Source organism: Eubalaena glacialis, chromosome 20 (assembly GCF_028564815.1).
Source record: "Eubalaena glacialis isolate mEubGla1 chromosome 20, mEubGla1.1.hap2.+ XY, whole genome shotgun sequence".
In the NCBI taxonomy this organism is placed as follows: domain Eukaryota; kingdom Metazoa; phylum Chordata; class Mammalia; order Artiodactyla; family Balaenidae; genus Eubalaena; species Eubalaena glacialis.
In genome coordinates this window covers 47,854,524-47,872,437 of record NC_083735.1, presented here as the reverse complement: position 1 = coordinate 47,872,437, position 17,914 = coordinate 47,854,524, and positions in this window count along the sequence as shown.

Sequence of the window (17,914 nt, the reverse complement as noted above, 5' to 3'; positions counted from 1 at the left end):
CTGCACTTAGCAACACAATCTGCTTCGCCTTTCTTCTAGGAACTCACACTCAAGGACCCCATACCTACAGGAGAAAGGAGGCTTGCGTTCCTACTGCAACCAAAGCACAGTTGTTCCTGTTACACTGCAGTATTGTGAATAGGCTAAGGACCGATAGCCTACTTAGAGTGTTCCAAGGATGAGTGAGTTCGCTACATGCAGAACACTTTGGGAAGTAATGTTGATTCAGGCAAGGGAACACGGTGTAGCTACAGTCTCTTTTGACTTGTTGGAAATCAGAAGGATTTAGACTTCGTGTTCACCGGAAAAGAAGACCTGATGGCACAAGCCTTGTTTCCCATATTAAAATCTCTATTCAGGTTGCCCTGAAACTACCTAAATAACTCTATTTCTGACTGGCCTCTAGTCACTGTAGTTACCCTCTGGAACGAAAAGGTTTCTCTACAGAAGTACGATGCTTCCATAGCATGGGTGGTAGCTCATCCTGTCAGGCTCTAGAGCTAAAGGGAAACTTGACGTGAGTACTTGCCTCACGCTAAGGCCTGAAGAGCCCTGCGGAAGCGAAAGCGTGTTGCAGTTTCCATTAGCTCGTATTCGCAGTTCTGCTTTACTTTAACGTTTCTCCGCTTTTGCAGACACTTAGGACCCTCGTGTGCGCACCCCATTGCCTACAAATACAGTGAGTACCAGCAGGCTCCACTGCCCTTCTAAGAAACATCCAGGCCGTAAACCTTTCCAAGTCACTCTATGTATTCAGAGAGTAGGGCAATACACTGCACCCTTCCTTGGGAAAGCTACATGTCCTCAGCTCACCAACAGCTCCAGGGATTCTGTTCTCTCACGTCCTACATGCCAAGGAAATCTGCCTCATTGTCTTCATTTGACTGCACTTAGAATCACAATCTGCTTCGTCGTCCTTCCAGGAACTCACACTCAAGGATCCCATACCTACAGGAGAAAGGAGGCTTGCATTCCTTCTGCAACCAAAGCACAGTTGTTCCTGTTACCCTGCAGGATTTTAGAATAGGCTAAGGCCCGATAGCCTACATAGAGCATTTCCAATTTGCGGGAGTTCGCTACATGCAGAACACTTTTTGAAGAAAAGTTGATTCAGGCAAGGGACCAGGGTAGAGCTAGAGTCTCTTTGGACTTGTTAGAAATCAGAAGGCTTCAGGCTGATTGTTCACCGGCAAAGAAGACCTGATGGCACAAGCCTTGCTTTCCTTTATTAAAAGCTCTTAGTCATGGTGCCCTGAAGCTACCTAAATAACTCTATTTCGGATGGCCTCTAGTCACTGTAGTTAACCCTCTGGAACAAAAAGCAGTTTTCTCTAAAGAAGCTACGGTGCTTCCATAGCATGGGTGTTAGCTCATCCTGTCAGGCTCTAGAGCTAAAGGGAAACTTGACGTGAGTACTTGCCTCACGCTAAGGCTTGAAGAGCCCTGCTGAAGCGAAAGCGTGTTGCAGTTGGCATCAGCTCGTATTCGCAGTTCTGCTTTACTTTAACGTTTCTACACATTTCCAGACACTTAGGACCCTCGTGTGGGCACCCCATTGCCTACAAATACAGTGAGTACCAGCAGGCTCCACTGCCCTTCTAAGAAACATCCAGGCCGTAAGCCTTTCCAAGTCACTCTATGTATTCAGAGAGTAGGGCAATACACTGCACCCTTCCTTGGGAACGCTAGATGTCCTCAGCACACCAACAGCTCCAGGGATTCTGTTCTCTCACGTCCTACATGCCATGGAAGTCTCCCTCATTGTCCTCATTTGAGCTGCACTTAGAAACACAATCTGCTTCGCCTTTCTTCTAGGAACTCACACTCAAGGACACCATACCTACAGGAGAAAGGAGGCTTGCATTCCTACTGCAACGAAAGCACAGTTTTCCTGTTACACTGCAGGATTTAAATAGGCTAAGGACCGATTGCTTACATAGAGCATTTCAAATTTGCGGGAGTTCGCTACATGCAGAACACTTTGGGAAGAAAAGTTGATTCAGGCAAGGGACCAGGGTAGAGCTAGAGTCTCTTTTGACTTGTTAGAAATCAGAAGGCTTCAGGCTGATGGTTCACCGGCAAAGAAACCTGATGGCACGAGCCTTGCTTTCCCTTATTGAAAGCTCTTAGTCATGCTGCCCTGAAGCTACCTAAATAACTCTCTTTTCGACTGGCCTCTAGTCACTGTAGTTAGCCCTCTGGAACAAAAAGCAGTTTTTTCTAAGGAAACACGGTGCTTCCATAGTATGGGTGGGAGCTCATCTTAGCAGGCTCTAGAGCTAAAGGGAAACTTGACGTGAGTACTTGCCTCACGCTAAGGCCTGAAGAGCTCTGCTGAAGCGAAAGCGTGTTGCAGTTTCCATTAGCTCGTATTCGCAGTTCTGCTTTACTTTAACGTTTGTACACTTTTGCAGACACTTAGGACCCTCGTGTGGGCACCCCACTGCCTACAAATACAGTGAGTTCCAGCAGGTTCCACTGCCCTTCTAAGATACTTCCAGGCCGTAAGTCTTTCCAAGTCACTCTGCATTCAGAGAGCAGGGCAATACACTGCACCCTTCCTTGGGAAAGCTAGATGTCCTCAGCACACCAACAGCTCCAGGGATTCTGTTCTCTCACGTCCTACATGCCATGGAAGTCTGCCTCATTGTCCTCATTTGAGCTGCACTTAGCAACACAATCTGCTTCGCCTTTCTTCTAGGAACTCACACTCAAGGACCCCATACCTACAGGAGAAAGGAGGCTTGCGTTCCTACTGCAACCAAAGCACAGTTCTTCCTGTTACACTGCAGGATTTAAATAGGCTAAGGCCCGATAGCCTACATAGAGCATTTCCAATTTGCGGGAGTTCGCTACATGCAGAACACTTTTTGAAGAAAAGTTGATTCAGGCAAGGGAACACGGTGTAGCTGGAGTCTCTTTTGACTTGTTGGAAATCAGAAGGGTTTAGACTTCGTGTTCACCGGAAAAGATGACCTGATGGCACAAGCCTTTTTTCCCATATTAAAAGCTCTATTCAGGTTGCCCTGAAACTACCTAAATAACTCTATTTCTGACTGGCCTCTAGTCACTGTAGTTACCCTCTGGAACGAAAAGATTTCTCTAAAGAAGTACGATGCTTCCATAGCATGGGTGGTAGCTCATCCTGTCAGGCTCTAGGGCTAAAGGGAAACTTGACGTGAGTACTTGCCTCACGCTAAGGCCTGAAGAGCCCTGCGGAAGCGAAAGCGTGTTGCAGTTTCCATTAGCTCGTATTCGCAGTTCTGCTTTACTTTAACGTTTCTACACTTTTGCAGACACTTAGGACCCTCGTGTGGGCACCCCACTGCCTACAAATACAGTGAGTACCAGCAGGTTCCACTGCCCTTCTAAGAAACTTCAAGGCCGTAAGTCTTTCCAAGTCACTCTGCATTCAGAGAGCAGGGCAATACACTGCACCCTTCCTTGGGAAAGCTACATGTCCTCAGCACACCAACAGCTCCAGGGATTCTGTTCTCTCACGTCCTACATGCCATGGAAGTCTGCCTCATTGTCCTCACTTGAGCTGCACTTAGCAACACAATCTGCTTCGCCTTGCTTCTAGGAACTCACACTCAAGGACCCCATACCTACAGGAGAAAGGAGGCTTGCGTTCCTACTGCAACCAAAGCACAATTGTTCCTGTTACACTGCAGTATTGTGAATAGGCTAAGGACCGATAGACTACTTAGAGTGTTCCAAGGATGAGTGAGTTCGCTACATGCAGAACACTTTGGGAAGAAAGGTTGATTCAGGCAAGGGAACACGGTGTAGCTAGAGTCTCTTTTGACTTGTTGGAAATCAGAAGGATTTAGACTTCGTGTTCACCGGAAAAGAAGACCTGATGGCACAAGCCTTGTTTCCCATATTAAAAGCTCTATTCAGGTTGCCCTGAAACTACCTAAATAACTCTATTTCTGACTGGCCTCTAGTCACTGTAGTTACCCTCTGGAACGAAAAGATTTCTCTAAAGAAGTACGATGCTTCCATAGCATGGGTGGTAGCTCATCCTGTCAGGCTCTAGAGCTAAAGGGAAACTTGACGTGAGTACTTGCCTCACGCTAAGGCCTGAAGAGCCCTGCGGAAGCGAAAGCGTGTTGCAGTTTCCATTAGCTCGTATTCGCAGTTCTGCTTTACTTTAACGTTTCTACACTTTTGCAGACACTTAGGACCCTCGTGTGGGCACCCCATTGCCTACAAATACAGTGAGTACCAGCAGGCTCCACTGCCCTTCTAAGAAACATCCAGGCCGTAAGCCTTTCCAAGTCACTCTATGTATTCAGAGAGTAGGGCAATACACTGCACCCTTCCTTGGGAAAGCTAGATGTCCTCAGCACACCAACAGCTCCAGGGATTCTGTTCTCTCACGTCCTACATGCCAAGGAAATCTGCCTCATTGTCTTCATTTGACTGCACTTAGAATCACAATCTGCTTCGTCGTCCTTCCAGGAACTCACACTCAAGGATCCCATACCTACAGGAGAAAGGAGGCTTGCATTCCTTCTGCAACCAAAGCACAGTTGTTCCTGTTACCCTGCAGGATTTTAGAATAGGCTAAGGCCCGATAGCCTACATAGAGCATTTCCAATTTGCGGGAGTTCGCTACATGCAGAACACTTTGTGAAGAAAAGTTGATTCAGGCAAGGGACCAGGGTAGAGCTAGAGTCTCTTTGGACTTGTTAGAAATCAGAAGGCTTCAGGCTGATTGTTCACCGGCAAAGAAGACCTGATGGCACAAGCCTTGCTTTCCTTTATTAAAAGCTCTTAGTCATGGTGCCCTGAAGCTACCTAAATAACTCTATTTCGGATGGCCTCTAGTCACTGTAGTTAACCCTCTGGAACAAAAAGCAGTTTTCTCTAAAGAAGCTACGGTGCTTCCATAGCATGGGTGTTAGCTCATCCTGTCAGGCTCTAGAGCTAAAGGGAAACTTGACGTGAGTACTTGCCTCACGCTAAGGCTTGAAGAGCCCTGCTGAAGCGAAAGCGTGTTGCAGTTGGCATCAGCTCGTATTCGCAGTTCTGCTTTACTTTAACGTTTCTACACATTTCCAGACACTTAGGACCCTCGTGTGGGCACCCCATTGCCTACAAATACAGTGAGTACCAGCAGGCTCCACTGCCCTTCTAAGAAACATCCAGGCCGTAAGCCTTTCCAAGTCACTCTATGTATTCAGAGAGTAGGGCAATACACTGCACCCTTCCTTGGGAACGCTAGATGTCCTCAGCACACCAACAGCTCCAGGGATTCTGTTCTCTCACGTCCTACATGCCATGGAAGTCTCCCTCATTGTCCTCATTTGAGCTGCACTTAGAAACACAATCTGCTTCGCCTTTCTTCTAGGAACTCACACTCAAGGACACCATACCTACAGGAGAAAGGAGGCTTGCATTCCTACTGCAACGAAAGCACAGTTTTCCTGTTACACTGCAGGATTTAAATAGGCTAAGGCCCGATAGCCTACATAGAGCATTTCCAATTTGCGGGAGTTCGCTACATGCAGAACACTTTTTGAAGAAAAGTTGACTCAGGCAAGGGACCAGGGTGTAGCTGGAGTCTCTTTTGACTTGTTGGAAATCAGAAGGGTTTAGACTTCGTGTTCACCGGAAAAGATGACCTGATGGCACAAGCCTTGTTTCCCATATTAAAAGCTCTATTCAGGTTGCCCTGAAACTACCTAAATAACTCTATTTCTGACTGGCCTCTAGTCACTGTAGTTACCCTCTGGAACGAAAAGATTTCTCTAAAGAAGTACGATGCTTCCATAGCATGGGTGGTAGCTCATCCTGTCAGGCTCTAGAGCTAAAGGGAAACTTGACGTCAGTACTTGCCTCACGCTAAGGCCTGAAGAGCCCTGCGGAAGCGAAAGCGTGTTGCAGTTTCCATTAGCTCGTATTCGCAGTTCTGCTTTACTTTAAGGTTTCTACACTTTTGCAGACACTTAGGACCCTCGTGTGGGCACCCCACTGCCTACAAATACAGTGAGTACCAGCAGGTTCCACTGCCCTTCTAAGAAACTTCCAGGCCGTAAGTCTTTCCAAGTCACTCTGCATTCAGAGAGCAGGGCAATACACTGCACCCTTCCTTGGGAAAGCTACATGTCCTCAGCACACCAACAGCTCCAGGGATTCTGTTCTCTCACGTCCTACATGCCATGGAAGTCTGCCTCATTGTCCTCACTTGAGCTGCACTTAGCAACACAATCGGCTTCGCCTTTCTTCTAGGAACTCACACTCAAGGACCCCATACCTACAGGAGAAAGGAGGCTTGCGTTCCTACTGCAACCAAAGCACAGTTGTTCCTGTTACACTGCAGTATTGTGAATAGGCTAAGGACCGATAGCCTACTTAGAGTGTTCCAAGGATGAGTGAGTTCGCTACATGCAGAACACTTTGGGAAGAAAGGTTGATTCAGGCAAGGGAACACGGTGTAGCTAGAGTCTCTTTTGACTTGTTGGAAATCAGAAGGATTTAGACTTCGTGTTCACCGGAAAAGAAGACCTGATGGCACAAGCCTTGTTTCCCATATTAAAAGCTCTATTCAGGTTGCCCTGAAACTACCTAAATAACTCTATTTCTGACTGGCCTCTAGTCACTGTAGTTACCCTCTGGAACGAAAAGATTTCTCTAAAGAAGTACGATGCTTCCATAGCATGGGTGGTAGCTCATCCTGTCAGGCTCTAGAGCTAAAGGGAAACTTGACGTGAGTACTTGCCTCACGCTAAGGCCTGAAGAGCCCTGCGGAAGCGAAAGCGTGTTGCAGTTTCCATTAGCTCGTATTCGCAGTTCTGCTTTACTTTAACGTTTCTACACTTTTGCAGACACTTAGGACCCTCGTGTGGGCACCCCATTGCCTACAAATACAGTGAGTACCAGCAGGCTCCACTGCCCTTCTAAGAAACATCCAGGCCGTAAGCCTTTCCAAGTCACTCTATGTATTCAGAGAGTAGGGCAATACACTGCACCCTTCCTTGGGAAAGCTAGATGTCCTCAGCACACCAACAGCTCCAGGGATTCTGTTGTCTCACGTCCTACATGCCAAGGAAATCTGCCTCATTGTCTTCATTTGACTGCACTTAGAATCACAATCTGCTTCGTCGTCCTTCCAGGAACTCACACTCAAGGATCCCATACCTACAGGAGAAAGGAGGCTTGCATTCCTTCTGCAACCAAAGCACAGTTGTTCCTGTTACCCTGCAGGATTTTAGAATAGGCTAAGGCCCGATAGCCTACATAGAGCATTTCCAATTTGCGGGAGTTCGCTACATGCAGAACACTTTGTGAAGAAAAGTTGATTCAGGCAAGGGACCAGGGTAGAGCTAGAGTCTCTTTGGACTTGTTAGAAATCAGAAGGCTTCAGGCTGATTGTTCACCGGCAAAGAAGACCTGATGGCACAAGCCTTGCTTTCCTTTATTAAAAGCTCTTAGTCATGGTGCCCTGAAGCTACCTAAATAACTCTATTTCGGATGGCCTCTAGTCACTGTAGTTAACCCTCTGGAACAAAAAGCAGTTTTCTCTAAAGAAGCTACGGTGCTTCCATAGCATGGGTGTTAGCTCATCCTGTCAGGCTCTAGAGCTAAAGGGAAACTTGACGTGAGTACTTGCCTCACGCTAAGGCTTGAAGAGCCCTGCTGAAGCGAAAGCGTGTTGCAGTTGGCATCAGCTCGTATTCGCAGTTCTGCTTTACTTTAACGTTTCTACACATTTCCAGACACTTAGGACCCTCGTGTGGGCACCCCATTGCCTACAAATACAGTGAGTACCAGCAGGCTCCACTGCCCTTCTAAGAAACATCCAGGCCGTAAGCCTTTCCAAGTCACTCTATGTATTCAGAGAGTAGGGCAATACACTGCACCCTTCCTTGGGAACGCTAGATGTCCTCAGCACACCAACAGCTCCAGGGATTCTGTTCTCTCACGTCCTACATGCCATGGAAGTCTCCCTCATTGTCCTCATTTGAGCTGCACTTAGAAACACAATCTGCTTCGCCTTTCTTCTAGGAACTCACACTCAAGGACACCATACCTACAGGAGAAAGGAGGCTTGCATTCCTACTGCAACGAAAGCACAGTTTTCCTGTTACACTGCAGGATTTAAATAGGCTAAGGCCCGATAGCCTACATAGAGCATTTCCAATTTGCGGGAGTTCGCTACATGCAGAACACTTTTTGAAGAAAAGTTGACTCAGGCAAGGGACCAGGGTGTAGCTGGAGTCTCTTTTGACTTGTTGGAAATCAGAAGGGTTTAGACTTCGTGTTCACCGGAAAAGATGACCTGATGGCACAAGCCTTGTTTCCCATATTAAAAGCTCTATTCAGGTTGCCCTGAAACTACCTAAATAACTCTATTTCTGACTGGCCTCTAGTCACTGTAGTTACCCTCTGGAACGAAAAGATTTCTCTAAAGAAGTACGATGCTTCCATAGCATGGGTGGTAGCTCATCCTGTCAGGCTCTAGAGCTAAAGGGAAACTTGACGTCAGTACTTGCCTCACGCTAAGGCCTGAAGAGCCCTGCGGAAGCGAAAGCGTGTTGCAGTTTCCATTAGCTCGTATTCGCAGTTCTGCTTTACTTTAAGGTTTCTACACTTTTGCAGACACTTAGGACCCTCGTGTGGGCACCCCACTGCCTACAAATACAGTGAGTACCAGCAGGTTCCACTGCCCTTCTAAGAAACTTCCAGGCCGTAAGTCTTTCCAAGTCACTCTGCATTCAGAGAGCAGGGCAATACACTGCACCCTTCCTTGGGAAAGCTACATGTCCTCAGCACACCAACAGCTCCAGGGATTCTGTTCTCTCACGTCCTACATGCCATGGAAGTCTGCCTCATTGTCCTCACTTGAGCTGCACTTAGCAACACAATCTGCTTCGCCTTTCTTCTAGGAACTCACACTCAAGGACCCCATACCTACAGGAGAAAGGAGGCTTGCGTTCCTACTGCAACCAAAGCACAGTTGTTCCTGTTACACTGCAGTATTGTGAATAGGCTAAGGACCGATAGCCTACTTAGAGTGTTCCAAGGATGAGTGAATTCGCTACATGCAGAACACTTTGGGAAGAAAGGTTGATTCAGGCAAGGGAACACGGTGTAGCTAGAGTCTCTTTTGACTTGTTGGAAATCAGAAGGATTTAGACTTCGTGTTCACCGGAAAAGAAGACCTGATGGCACAAGCCTTGTTTCCCATATTAAAAGCTCTATTCAGGTTGCCCTGAAACTACCTAAATAACTCTATTTCTGACTGGCCTCTAGTCACTGTAGTTACCCTCTGGAACGAAAAGATTTCTCTAAAGAAGTACGATGCTTCCATAGCATGGGTGGTAGCTCATCCTGTCAGGCTCTAGAGCTAAAGGGAAACTTGACGTGAGTACTTGCCTCACGCTAAGGCCTGAAGAGCCCTGCGGAAGCGAAAGCGTGTTGCAGTTTCCATTAGCTCGTATTCGCAGTTCTGCTTTACTTTAACGTTTCTACACTTTTGCAGACACTTAGGACCCTCGTGTGGGCACCCCATTGCCTACAAATACAGTGAGTACCAGCAGGCTCCACTGCCCTTCTAAGAAACATCCAGGCCGTAAGCCTTTCCAAGTCACTCTATGTATTCAGAGAGTAGGGCAATACACTGCACCCTTCCTTGGGAAAGCTAGATGTCCTCAGCACACCAACAGCTCCAGGGATTCTGTTCTCTCACGTCCTACATGCCAAGGAAATCTGCCTCATTGTCTTCATTTGACTGCACTTAGAATCACAATCTGCTTCGTCGTCCTTCCAGGAACTCACACTCAAGGATCCCATACCTACAGGAGAAAGGAGGCTTGCATTCCTTCTGCAACCAAAGCACAGTTGTTCCTGTTACCCTGCAGGATTTTAGAATAGGCTAAGGCCCGATAGCCTACATAGAGCATTTCCAATTTGCGGGAGTTCGCTACATGCAGAACACTTTGTGAAGAAAAGTTGATTCAGGCAAGGGACCAGGGTAGAGCTAGAGTCTCTTTGGACTTGTTAGAAATCAGAAGGCTTCAGGCTGATTGTTCACCGGCAAAGAAGACCTGATGGCACAAGCCTTGCTTTCCTTTATTAAAAGCTCTTAGTCATGGTGCCCTGAAGCTACCTAAATAACTCTATTTCGGATGGCCTCTAGTCACTGTAGTTAACCCTCTGGAACAAAAAGCAGTTTTCTCTAAAGAAGCTACGGTGCTTCCATAGCATGGGTGTTAGCTCATCCTGTCAGGCTCTAGAGCTAAAGGGAAACTTGACGTGAGTACTTGCCTCACGCTAAGGCTTGAAGAGCCCTGCTGAAGCGAAAGCGTGTTGCAGTTGGCATCAGCTCGTATTCGCAGTTCTGCTTTACTTTAACGTTTGTACACATTTCCAGACACTTAGGACCCTCGTGTGGGCACCCCATTGCCTACAAATACAGTGAGTACCAGCAGGCTCCACTGCCCTTCTAAGAAACATCCAGGCCGTAAGCCTTTCCAAGTCACTCTATGTATTCAGAGAGTAGGGCAATACACTGCACCCTTCCTTGGGAACGCTAGATGTCCTCAGCACACCAACAGCTCCAGGGATTCTGTTCTCTCACGTCCTACATGCCATGGAAGTCTCCCTCATTGTCCTCATTTGAGCTGCACTTAGAAACACAATCTGCTTCGCCTTTCTTCTAGGAACTCACACTCAAGGACACCATACCTACAGGAGAAAGGAGGCTTGCATTCCTACTGCAACGAAAGCACAGTTTTCCTGTTACACTGCAGGATTTAAATAGGCTAAGGACCGATTGCTTACATAGAGCATTTCAAATTTGAGGGAGTTCGCTACATGCAGAACACTTTGGGAAGAAAAGTTGATTCAGGCAAGGGACCAGGGTAGAGCTAGAGTCTCTTTTGACTTGTTAGAAATCAGAAGGCTTCAGGCTGATGGTTCACCGGCAAAGAAACCTGATGGCACGAGCCTTGCTTTCCCTTATTAAAAGCTCTTAGTCATGCTGCCCTGAAGCTACCTAAATAACTCTCTTTTCGACTGGCCTCTAGTCACTGTAGTTAGCCCTCTGGAACAAAAAGCAGTTTTCTCTAAGGAAACACGGTGCTTCCATAGTATGGGTGGGAGCTCATCTTATCAGGCTCTAGAGCTAAAGGGAAACTTGACGTGAGTACTTGCCTCACGCTAAGGCCTGAAGAGCTCTGCTGAAGCGAAAGCATGTTGCAGTTTCCATTAGCTCGTATTCGCAGTTCTGCTTTACTTTAACGTTTGTACACTTTTGCAGACACTTAGGACCCTCGTGTGAGCACCCCACTGCCTACAAATACAGTGAGTACCAGCAGGTTCCACTGCCCTTCTAAGATACTTCCAGGCCGTAAGTCTTTCCAAGTCACTCTGCATTCAGAGAGCAGGGCAATATACTGCACCCTTCCTTGGGAAAGCTACATGTCCTCAGCACACCAACAGCTCCAGGGATTCTGTTCTCTCACGTCCTACATGCCATAGAAGTCTGCCTCATTGTCCTCATTTGAGCTGCACTTAGCAACACAATCTGCTTCGCCTTTCTTCTAGGAACTCACACTCAAGGACCCCATACCTACAGGAGAAAGGAGGCTTGCGTTCCTACTGCAACCAAAGCACAGTTGTTCCTGTTACACTGCAGGATTTAAATAGGCTAAGGCCCGATAGCCTACATAGAGCATTTCCAATTTGCGGGAGTTCGCTACATGCAGAACACTTTTTGAAGAAAAGTTGATTCAGGCAAGGGACCAGGGTGTAGCTGGAGTCTCTTTTGACTTGTTGGAAATCAGAAGGGTGTAGACTTCGTGTTCACCGGAAAAGATGACCTGATGGCACAAGCCTTGTTTCCCATATTAAAAGCTCTATTCAGGTTGCCCTGAAACTACCTAAATAACTCTATTTCTGACTGGCCTCTAGTCACTGTAGTTACCCTCTGGAACGAAAAGATTTCTCTAAAGAAGTACGATGCTTCCATAGCATGGGTGGTAGCTCATCCTGTCAGGCTCTAGGGCTAAAGGGAAACTTGACGTGAGTACTTGCCTCACGCTAAGGCCTGAAGAGCCCTGCGGAAGCGAAAGCATGTTGCAGTTTCCATTAGCTCGTATTCGCAGTTCTGCTTTACTTTAACGTTTCTACACTTTTGCAGACACTTAGGACCCTCGTGTGGGCACCCCACTGCCTACAAATACAGTGAGTACCAGCAGGTTCCACTGCCCTTCTAAGAAACTTCCAGGCCGTAAGTCTTTCCAAGTCACTCTGCATTCAGAGAGCAGGGCAATACACTGCACCCTTCCTTGGGAAAGCTACATGTCCTCAGCACACCAACAGCTCCAGGGATTCTGTTCTCTCACGTCCTACATGCCATGGAAGTCTGCCTCATTGTCCTCACTTGAGCTGCACTTAGCAACACAATCTGCTTCGCCTTGCTTCTAGGAACTCACACTCAAGGACCCCATACCTACAGGAGAAAGGAGGCTTGCGTTCCTACTGCAACCAAAGCAGAGTTGTTCCTGTTACACTGCAGTATTGTGAATAGGCTAAGGACCGATAGCCTACTTAGAGTGTTCCAAGGATGAGTGAGTTCGCTACATGCAGAACACTTTGGGAAGAAAGGTTGATTCAGGCAAGGGAACACGGTTTAGCTAGAGTCTCTTTTGACTTGTTGGAAATCAGAAGGATTTAGACTTCGTGTTCACCGGAAAAGAAGACCTGATGGCACAAGCCTTGTTTCCCATATTAAAAGCTCTATTCAGGTTGCCCTGAAACTACCTAAATAACTCTATTTCTGACTGGCCTCTAGTCACTGTAGTTACCCTCTGGAACGAAAAGATTTCTCTAAAGAAGTACGATGCTTCCATAGCATGGGTGGTAGCTCATCCTGTCAGGCTCTAGAGCTAAAGGGAAACTTGACGTGAGTACTTGCCTCACGCTAAGGCCTGAAGAGCCCTGCGGAAGCGAAAGCGTGTTGCAGTTTCCATTAGCTCGTATTCGCAGTTCTGCTTTACTTTAACGTTTCTACACTTTTGCAGACACTTAGGACCCTCGTGTGGGCACCCCATTGCCTACAAATACAGTGAGTACCAGCAGGCTCCACTGCCCTTCTAAGAAACATCCAGGCCGTAAGCCTTTCCAAGTCACTCTATGTATTCAGAGAGTAGGGCAATACACTGCACCCTTCCTTGGGAAAGCTAGATGTCCTCAGCACACCAACAGCTCCAGGGATTCTGTTCTCTCACGTCCTACATGCCAAGGAAATCTGCCTCATTGTCTTCATTTGACTGCCCTTAGAATCACAATCTGCTTCGTCGTCCTTCCAGGAACTCACACTCAAGGATCCCATACCTACAGGAGAAAGGAGGCTTGCATTCCTTCTGCAACCAAAGCACAGTTGTTCCTGTTACCCTGCAGGATTTTAGAATAGGCTAAGGCCCGATAGCCTACATAGAGCATTTCCAATTTGCGGGAGTTCGCTACATGCAGAACACTTTGTGAAGAAAAGTTGATTCAGGCAAGGGACCAGGGTAGAGCTAGAGTCTCTTTGGACTTGTTAGAAATCAGAAGGCTTCAGGCTGATGGTTCACCGGCAAAGAAGACCTGATGGCACAAGCCTTGCTTTCCTTTATTAAAAGCTCTTAGTCATGGTGCCCTGAAGCTACCTAAATAACTCTATTTCGGATGGCCTCTAGTCACTGTAGTTAACCCTCTGGAACAAAAAGCAGTTTTCTCTAAAGAAGCACGGTGCTTCCATAGCATGGGTGTTAGCTCATCCTGTCAGGCTCTAGAGCTAAAGGGAAACTTGACGTGAGTACTTGCCTCACGCTAAGGCTTGAAGAGCCCTGCTGAAGCGAAAGCGTGTTGCAGTTGGCATCAGCTCGTATTCGCAGTTCTGCTTTACTTTAACGTTTGTACACTTTTGCAGACACTTAGGACCCTCGTGTGAGCACCCCACTGCCTACAAATACAGTGAGTACCAGCAGGTTCCACTGCCCTTCTAAGAAACATCCAGGCCGTAAGCCTTTCCAAGTCACTCTATGTATTCAGAGAGTAGGGCAATACACTGCACCCTTCCTTGGGAACGCTAGATGTCCTCAGCACACCAACAGCTCCAGGGATTCTGTTCTCTCACGTCCTACATGCCATGGAAGTCTCCCTCATTGTCCTCATTTGAGCTGCACTTAGAAACACAATCTGCTTCGCCTTTCTTCTAGGAACTCACACTCAAGGACACCATACCTACAGGAGAAAGGAGGCTTGCATTCCTACTGCAACGAAAGCACAGTTTTCCTGTTACACTGCAGGATTTAAATAGGCTAAGGCCCGATAGCCTACATAGAGCATTTCCAATTTGCGGGAGTTCGCTACATGCAGAACACTTTTTGAAGAAAAGTTGACTCAGGCAAGGGACCAGGGTGTAGCTGGAGTCTCTTTTGACTTGTTGGAAATCAGAAGGGTTTAGACTTCGTGTTCACCGGAAAAGATGACCTGATGGCACAAGCCTTGTTTCCCATATTAAAAGCTCTATTCAGGTTGCCCTGAAACTACCTAAATAACTCTATTTCTGACTGGCCTCTAGTCACTGTAGTTACCCTCTGGAACGAAAAGATTTCTCTAAAGAAGTACGATGCTTCCATAGCATGGGTGGTAGCTCATCCTGTCAGGCTCTAGAGCTAAAGGGAAACTTGACGTCAGTACTTGCCTCACGCTAAGGCCTGAAGAGCCCTGCGGAAGCGAAAGCGTGTTGCAGTTTCCATTAGCTCGTATTCGCAGTTCTGCTTTACTTTAAGGTTTCTACACTTTTGCAGACACTTAGGACCCTCGTGTGGGCACCCCACTGCCTACAAATACAGTGAGTACCAGCAGGTTCCACTGCCCTTCTAAGAAACTTCCAGGCCGTAAGTCTTTCCAAGTCACTCTGCATTCAGAGAGCAGGGCAATACACTGCACCCTTCCTTGGGAAAGCTACATGTCCTCAGCACACCAACAGCTCCAGGGATTCTGTTCTCTCACGTCCTACATGCCATGGAAGTCTGCCTCATTGTCCTCACTTGAGCTGCACTTAGCAACACAATCGGCTTCGCCTTTCTTCTAGGAACTCACACTCAAGGACCCCATACCTACAGGAGAAAGGAGGCTTGCGTTCCTACTGCAACCAAAGCACAGTTGTTCCTGTTACACTGCAGTATTGTGAATAGGCTAAGGACCGATAGCCTACTTAGAGTGTTCCAAGGATGAGTGAGTTCGCTACATGCAGAACACTTTGGGAAGAAAGGTTGATTCAGGCAAGGGAACACGGTGTAGCTAGAGTCTCTTTTGACTTGTTGGAAATCAGAAGGATTTAGACTTCGTGTTCACCGGAAAAGAAGACCTGATGGCACAAGCCTTGTTTCCCATATTAAAAGCTCTATTCAGGTTGCCCTGAAACTACCTAAATAACTCTATTTCTGACTGGCCTCTAGTCACTGTAGTTACCCTCTGGAACGAAAAGATTTCTCTAAAGAAGTACGATGCTTCCATAGCATGGGTGGTAGCTCATCCTGTCAGGCTCTAGAGCTAAAGGGAAACTTGACGTGAGTACTTGCCTCACGCTAAGGCCTGAAGAGCCCTGCGGAAGCGAAAGCGTGTTGCAGTTTCCATTAGCTCGTATTCGCAGTTCTGCTTTACTTTAACGTTTCTACACTTTTGCAGACACTTAGGACCCTCGTGTGGGCACCCCATTGCCTACAAATACAGTGAGTACCAGCAGGCTCCACTGCCCTTCTAAGAAACATCCAGGCCGTAAGCCTTTCCAAGTCACTCTATGTATTCAGAGAGTAGGGCAATACACTGCACCCTTCCTTGGGAAAGCTAGATGTCCTCAGCACACCAACAGCTCCAGGGATTCTGTTCTCTCACGTCCTACATGCCAAGGAAATCTGCCTCATTGTCTTCATTTGACTGCACTTAGAATCACAATCTGCTTCGTCGTCCTTCCAGGAACTCACACTCAAGGATCCCATACCTACAGGAGAAAGGAGGCTTGCATTCCTTCTGCAACCAAAGCACAGTTGTTCCTGTTACCCTGCAGGATTTTAGAATAGGCTAAGGCCCGATAGCCTACATAGAGCATTTCCAATTTGCGGGAGTTCGCTACATGCAGAACACTTTGTGAAGAAAAGTTGATTCAGGCAAGGGACCAGGGTAGAGCTAGAGTCTCTTTGGACTTGTTAGAAATCAGAAGGCTTCAGGCTGATTGTTCACCGGCAAAGAAGACCTGATGGCACAAGCCTTGCTTTCCTTTATTAAAAGCTCTTAGTCATGGTGCCCTGAAGCTACCTAAATAACTCTATTTCGGATGGCCTCTAGTCACTGTAGTTAACCCTCTGGAACAAAAAGCAGTTTTCTCTAAAGAAGCTACGGTGCTTCCATAGCATGGGTGTTAGCTCATCCTGTCAGGCTCTAGAGCTAAAGGGAAACTTGACGTGAGTACTTGCCTCACGCTAAGGCTTGAAGAGCCCTGCTGAAGCGAAAGCGTGTTGCAGTTGGCATCAGCTCGTATTCGCAGTTCTGCTTTACTTTAACGTTTCTACACATTTCCAGACACTTAGGACCCTCGTGTGGGCACCCCATTGCCTACAAATACAGTGAGTACCAGCAGGCTCCACTGCCCTTCTAAGAAACATCCAGGCCGTAAGCCTTTCCAAGTCACTCTATGTATTCAGAGAGTAGGGCAATACACTGCACCCTTCCTTGGGAACGCTAGATGTCCTCAGCACACCAACAGCTCCAGGGATTCTGTTCTCTCACGTCCTACATGCCATGGAAGTCTCCCTCATTGTCCTCATTTGAGCTGCACTTAGAAACACAATCTGCTTCGCCTTTCTTCTAGGAACTCACACTCAAGGACACCATACCTACAGGAGAAAGGAGGCTTGCATTCCTACTGCAACGAAAGCACAGTTTTCCTGTTACACTGCAGGATTTAAATAGGCTAAGGACCGATTGCTTACATAGAGCATTTCAAATTTGAGGGAGTTCGCTACATGCAGAACACTTTGGGAAGAAAAGTTGATTCAGGCAAGGGACCAGGGTAGAGCTAGAGTCTCTTTTGACTTGTTAGAAATCAGAAGGCTTCAGGCTGATGGTTCACCGGCAAAGAAACCTGATGGCACGAGCCTTGCTTTCCCTTATTAAAAGCTCTTAGTCATGCTGCCCTGAAGCTACCTAAATAACTCTCTTTTCGACTGGCCTCTAGTCACTGTAGTTAGCCCTCTGGAACAAAAAGCAGTTTTCTCTAAGGAAACACGGTGCTTCCATAGTATGGGTGGGAGCTCATCTTATCAGGCTCTAGAGCTAAAGGGAAACTTGACGTGAGTACTTGCCTCACGCTAAGGCCTGAAGAGCTCTGCTGAAGCGAAAGCATGTTGCAGTTTCCATTAGCTCGTATTCGCAGTTCTGCTTTACTTTAACGTTTGTACACTTTTGCAGACACTTAGGACCCTCGTGTGAGCACCCCACTGCCTACAAATACAGTGAGTACCAGCAGGTTCCACTGCCCTTCTAAGATACTTCCAGGCCGTAAGTCTTTCCAAGTCACTCTGCATTCAGAGAGCAGGGCAATACACTGCACCCTTCCTTGGGAAAGCTACATGTCCTCAGCACACCAACAGCTCCAGGGATTCTGTTCTCTCACGTCCTACATGCCATGGAAGTCTGCCTCATTGTCCTCATTTGAGCTGCACTTAGCAACACAATCTGCTTCGCCTTTCTTCTAGGAACTCACACTCAAGGACCCCATACCTACAGGAGAAAGGAGGCTTGCGTTCCTACTGCAACCAAAGCACAGTTGTTCCTGTTACACTGCAGGATTTAAATAGGCTAAGGCCCGATAGCCTACATAGAGCATTTCCAATTTGCGGGAGTTCGCTAC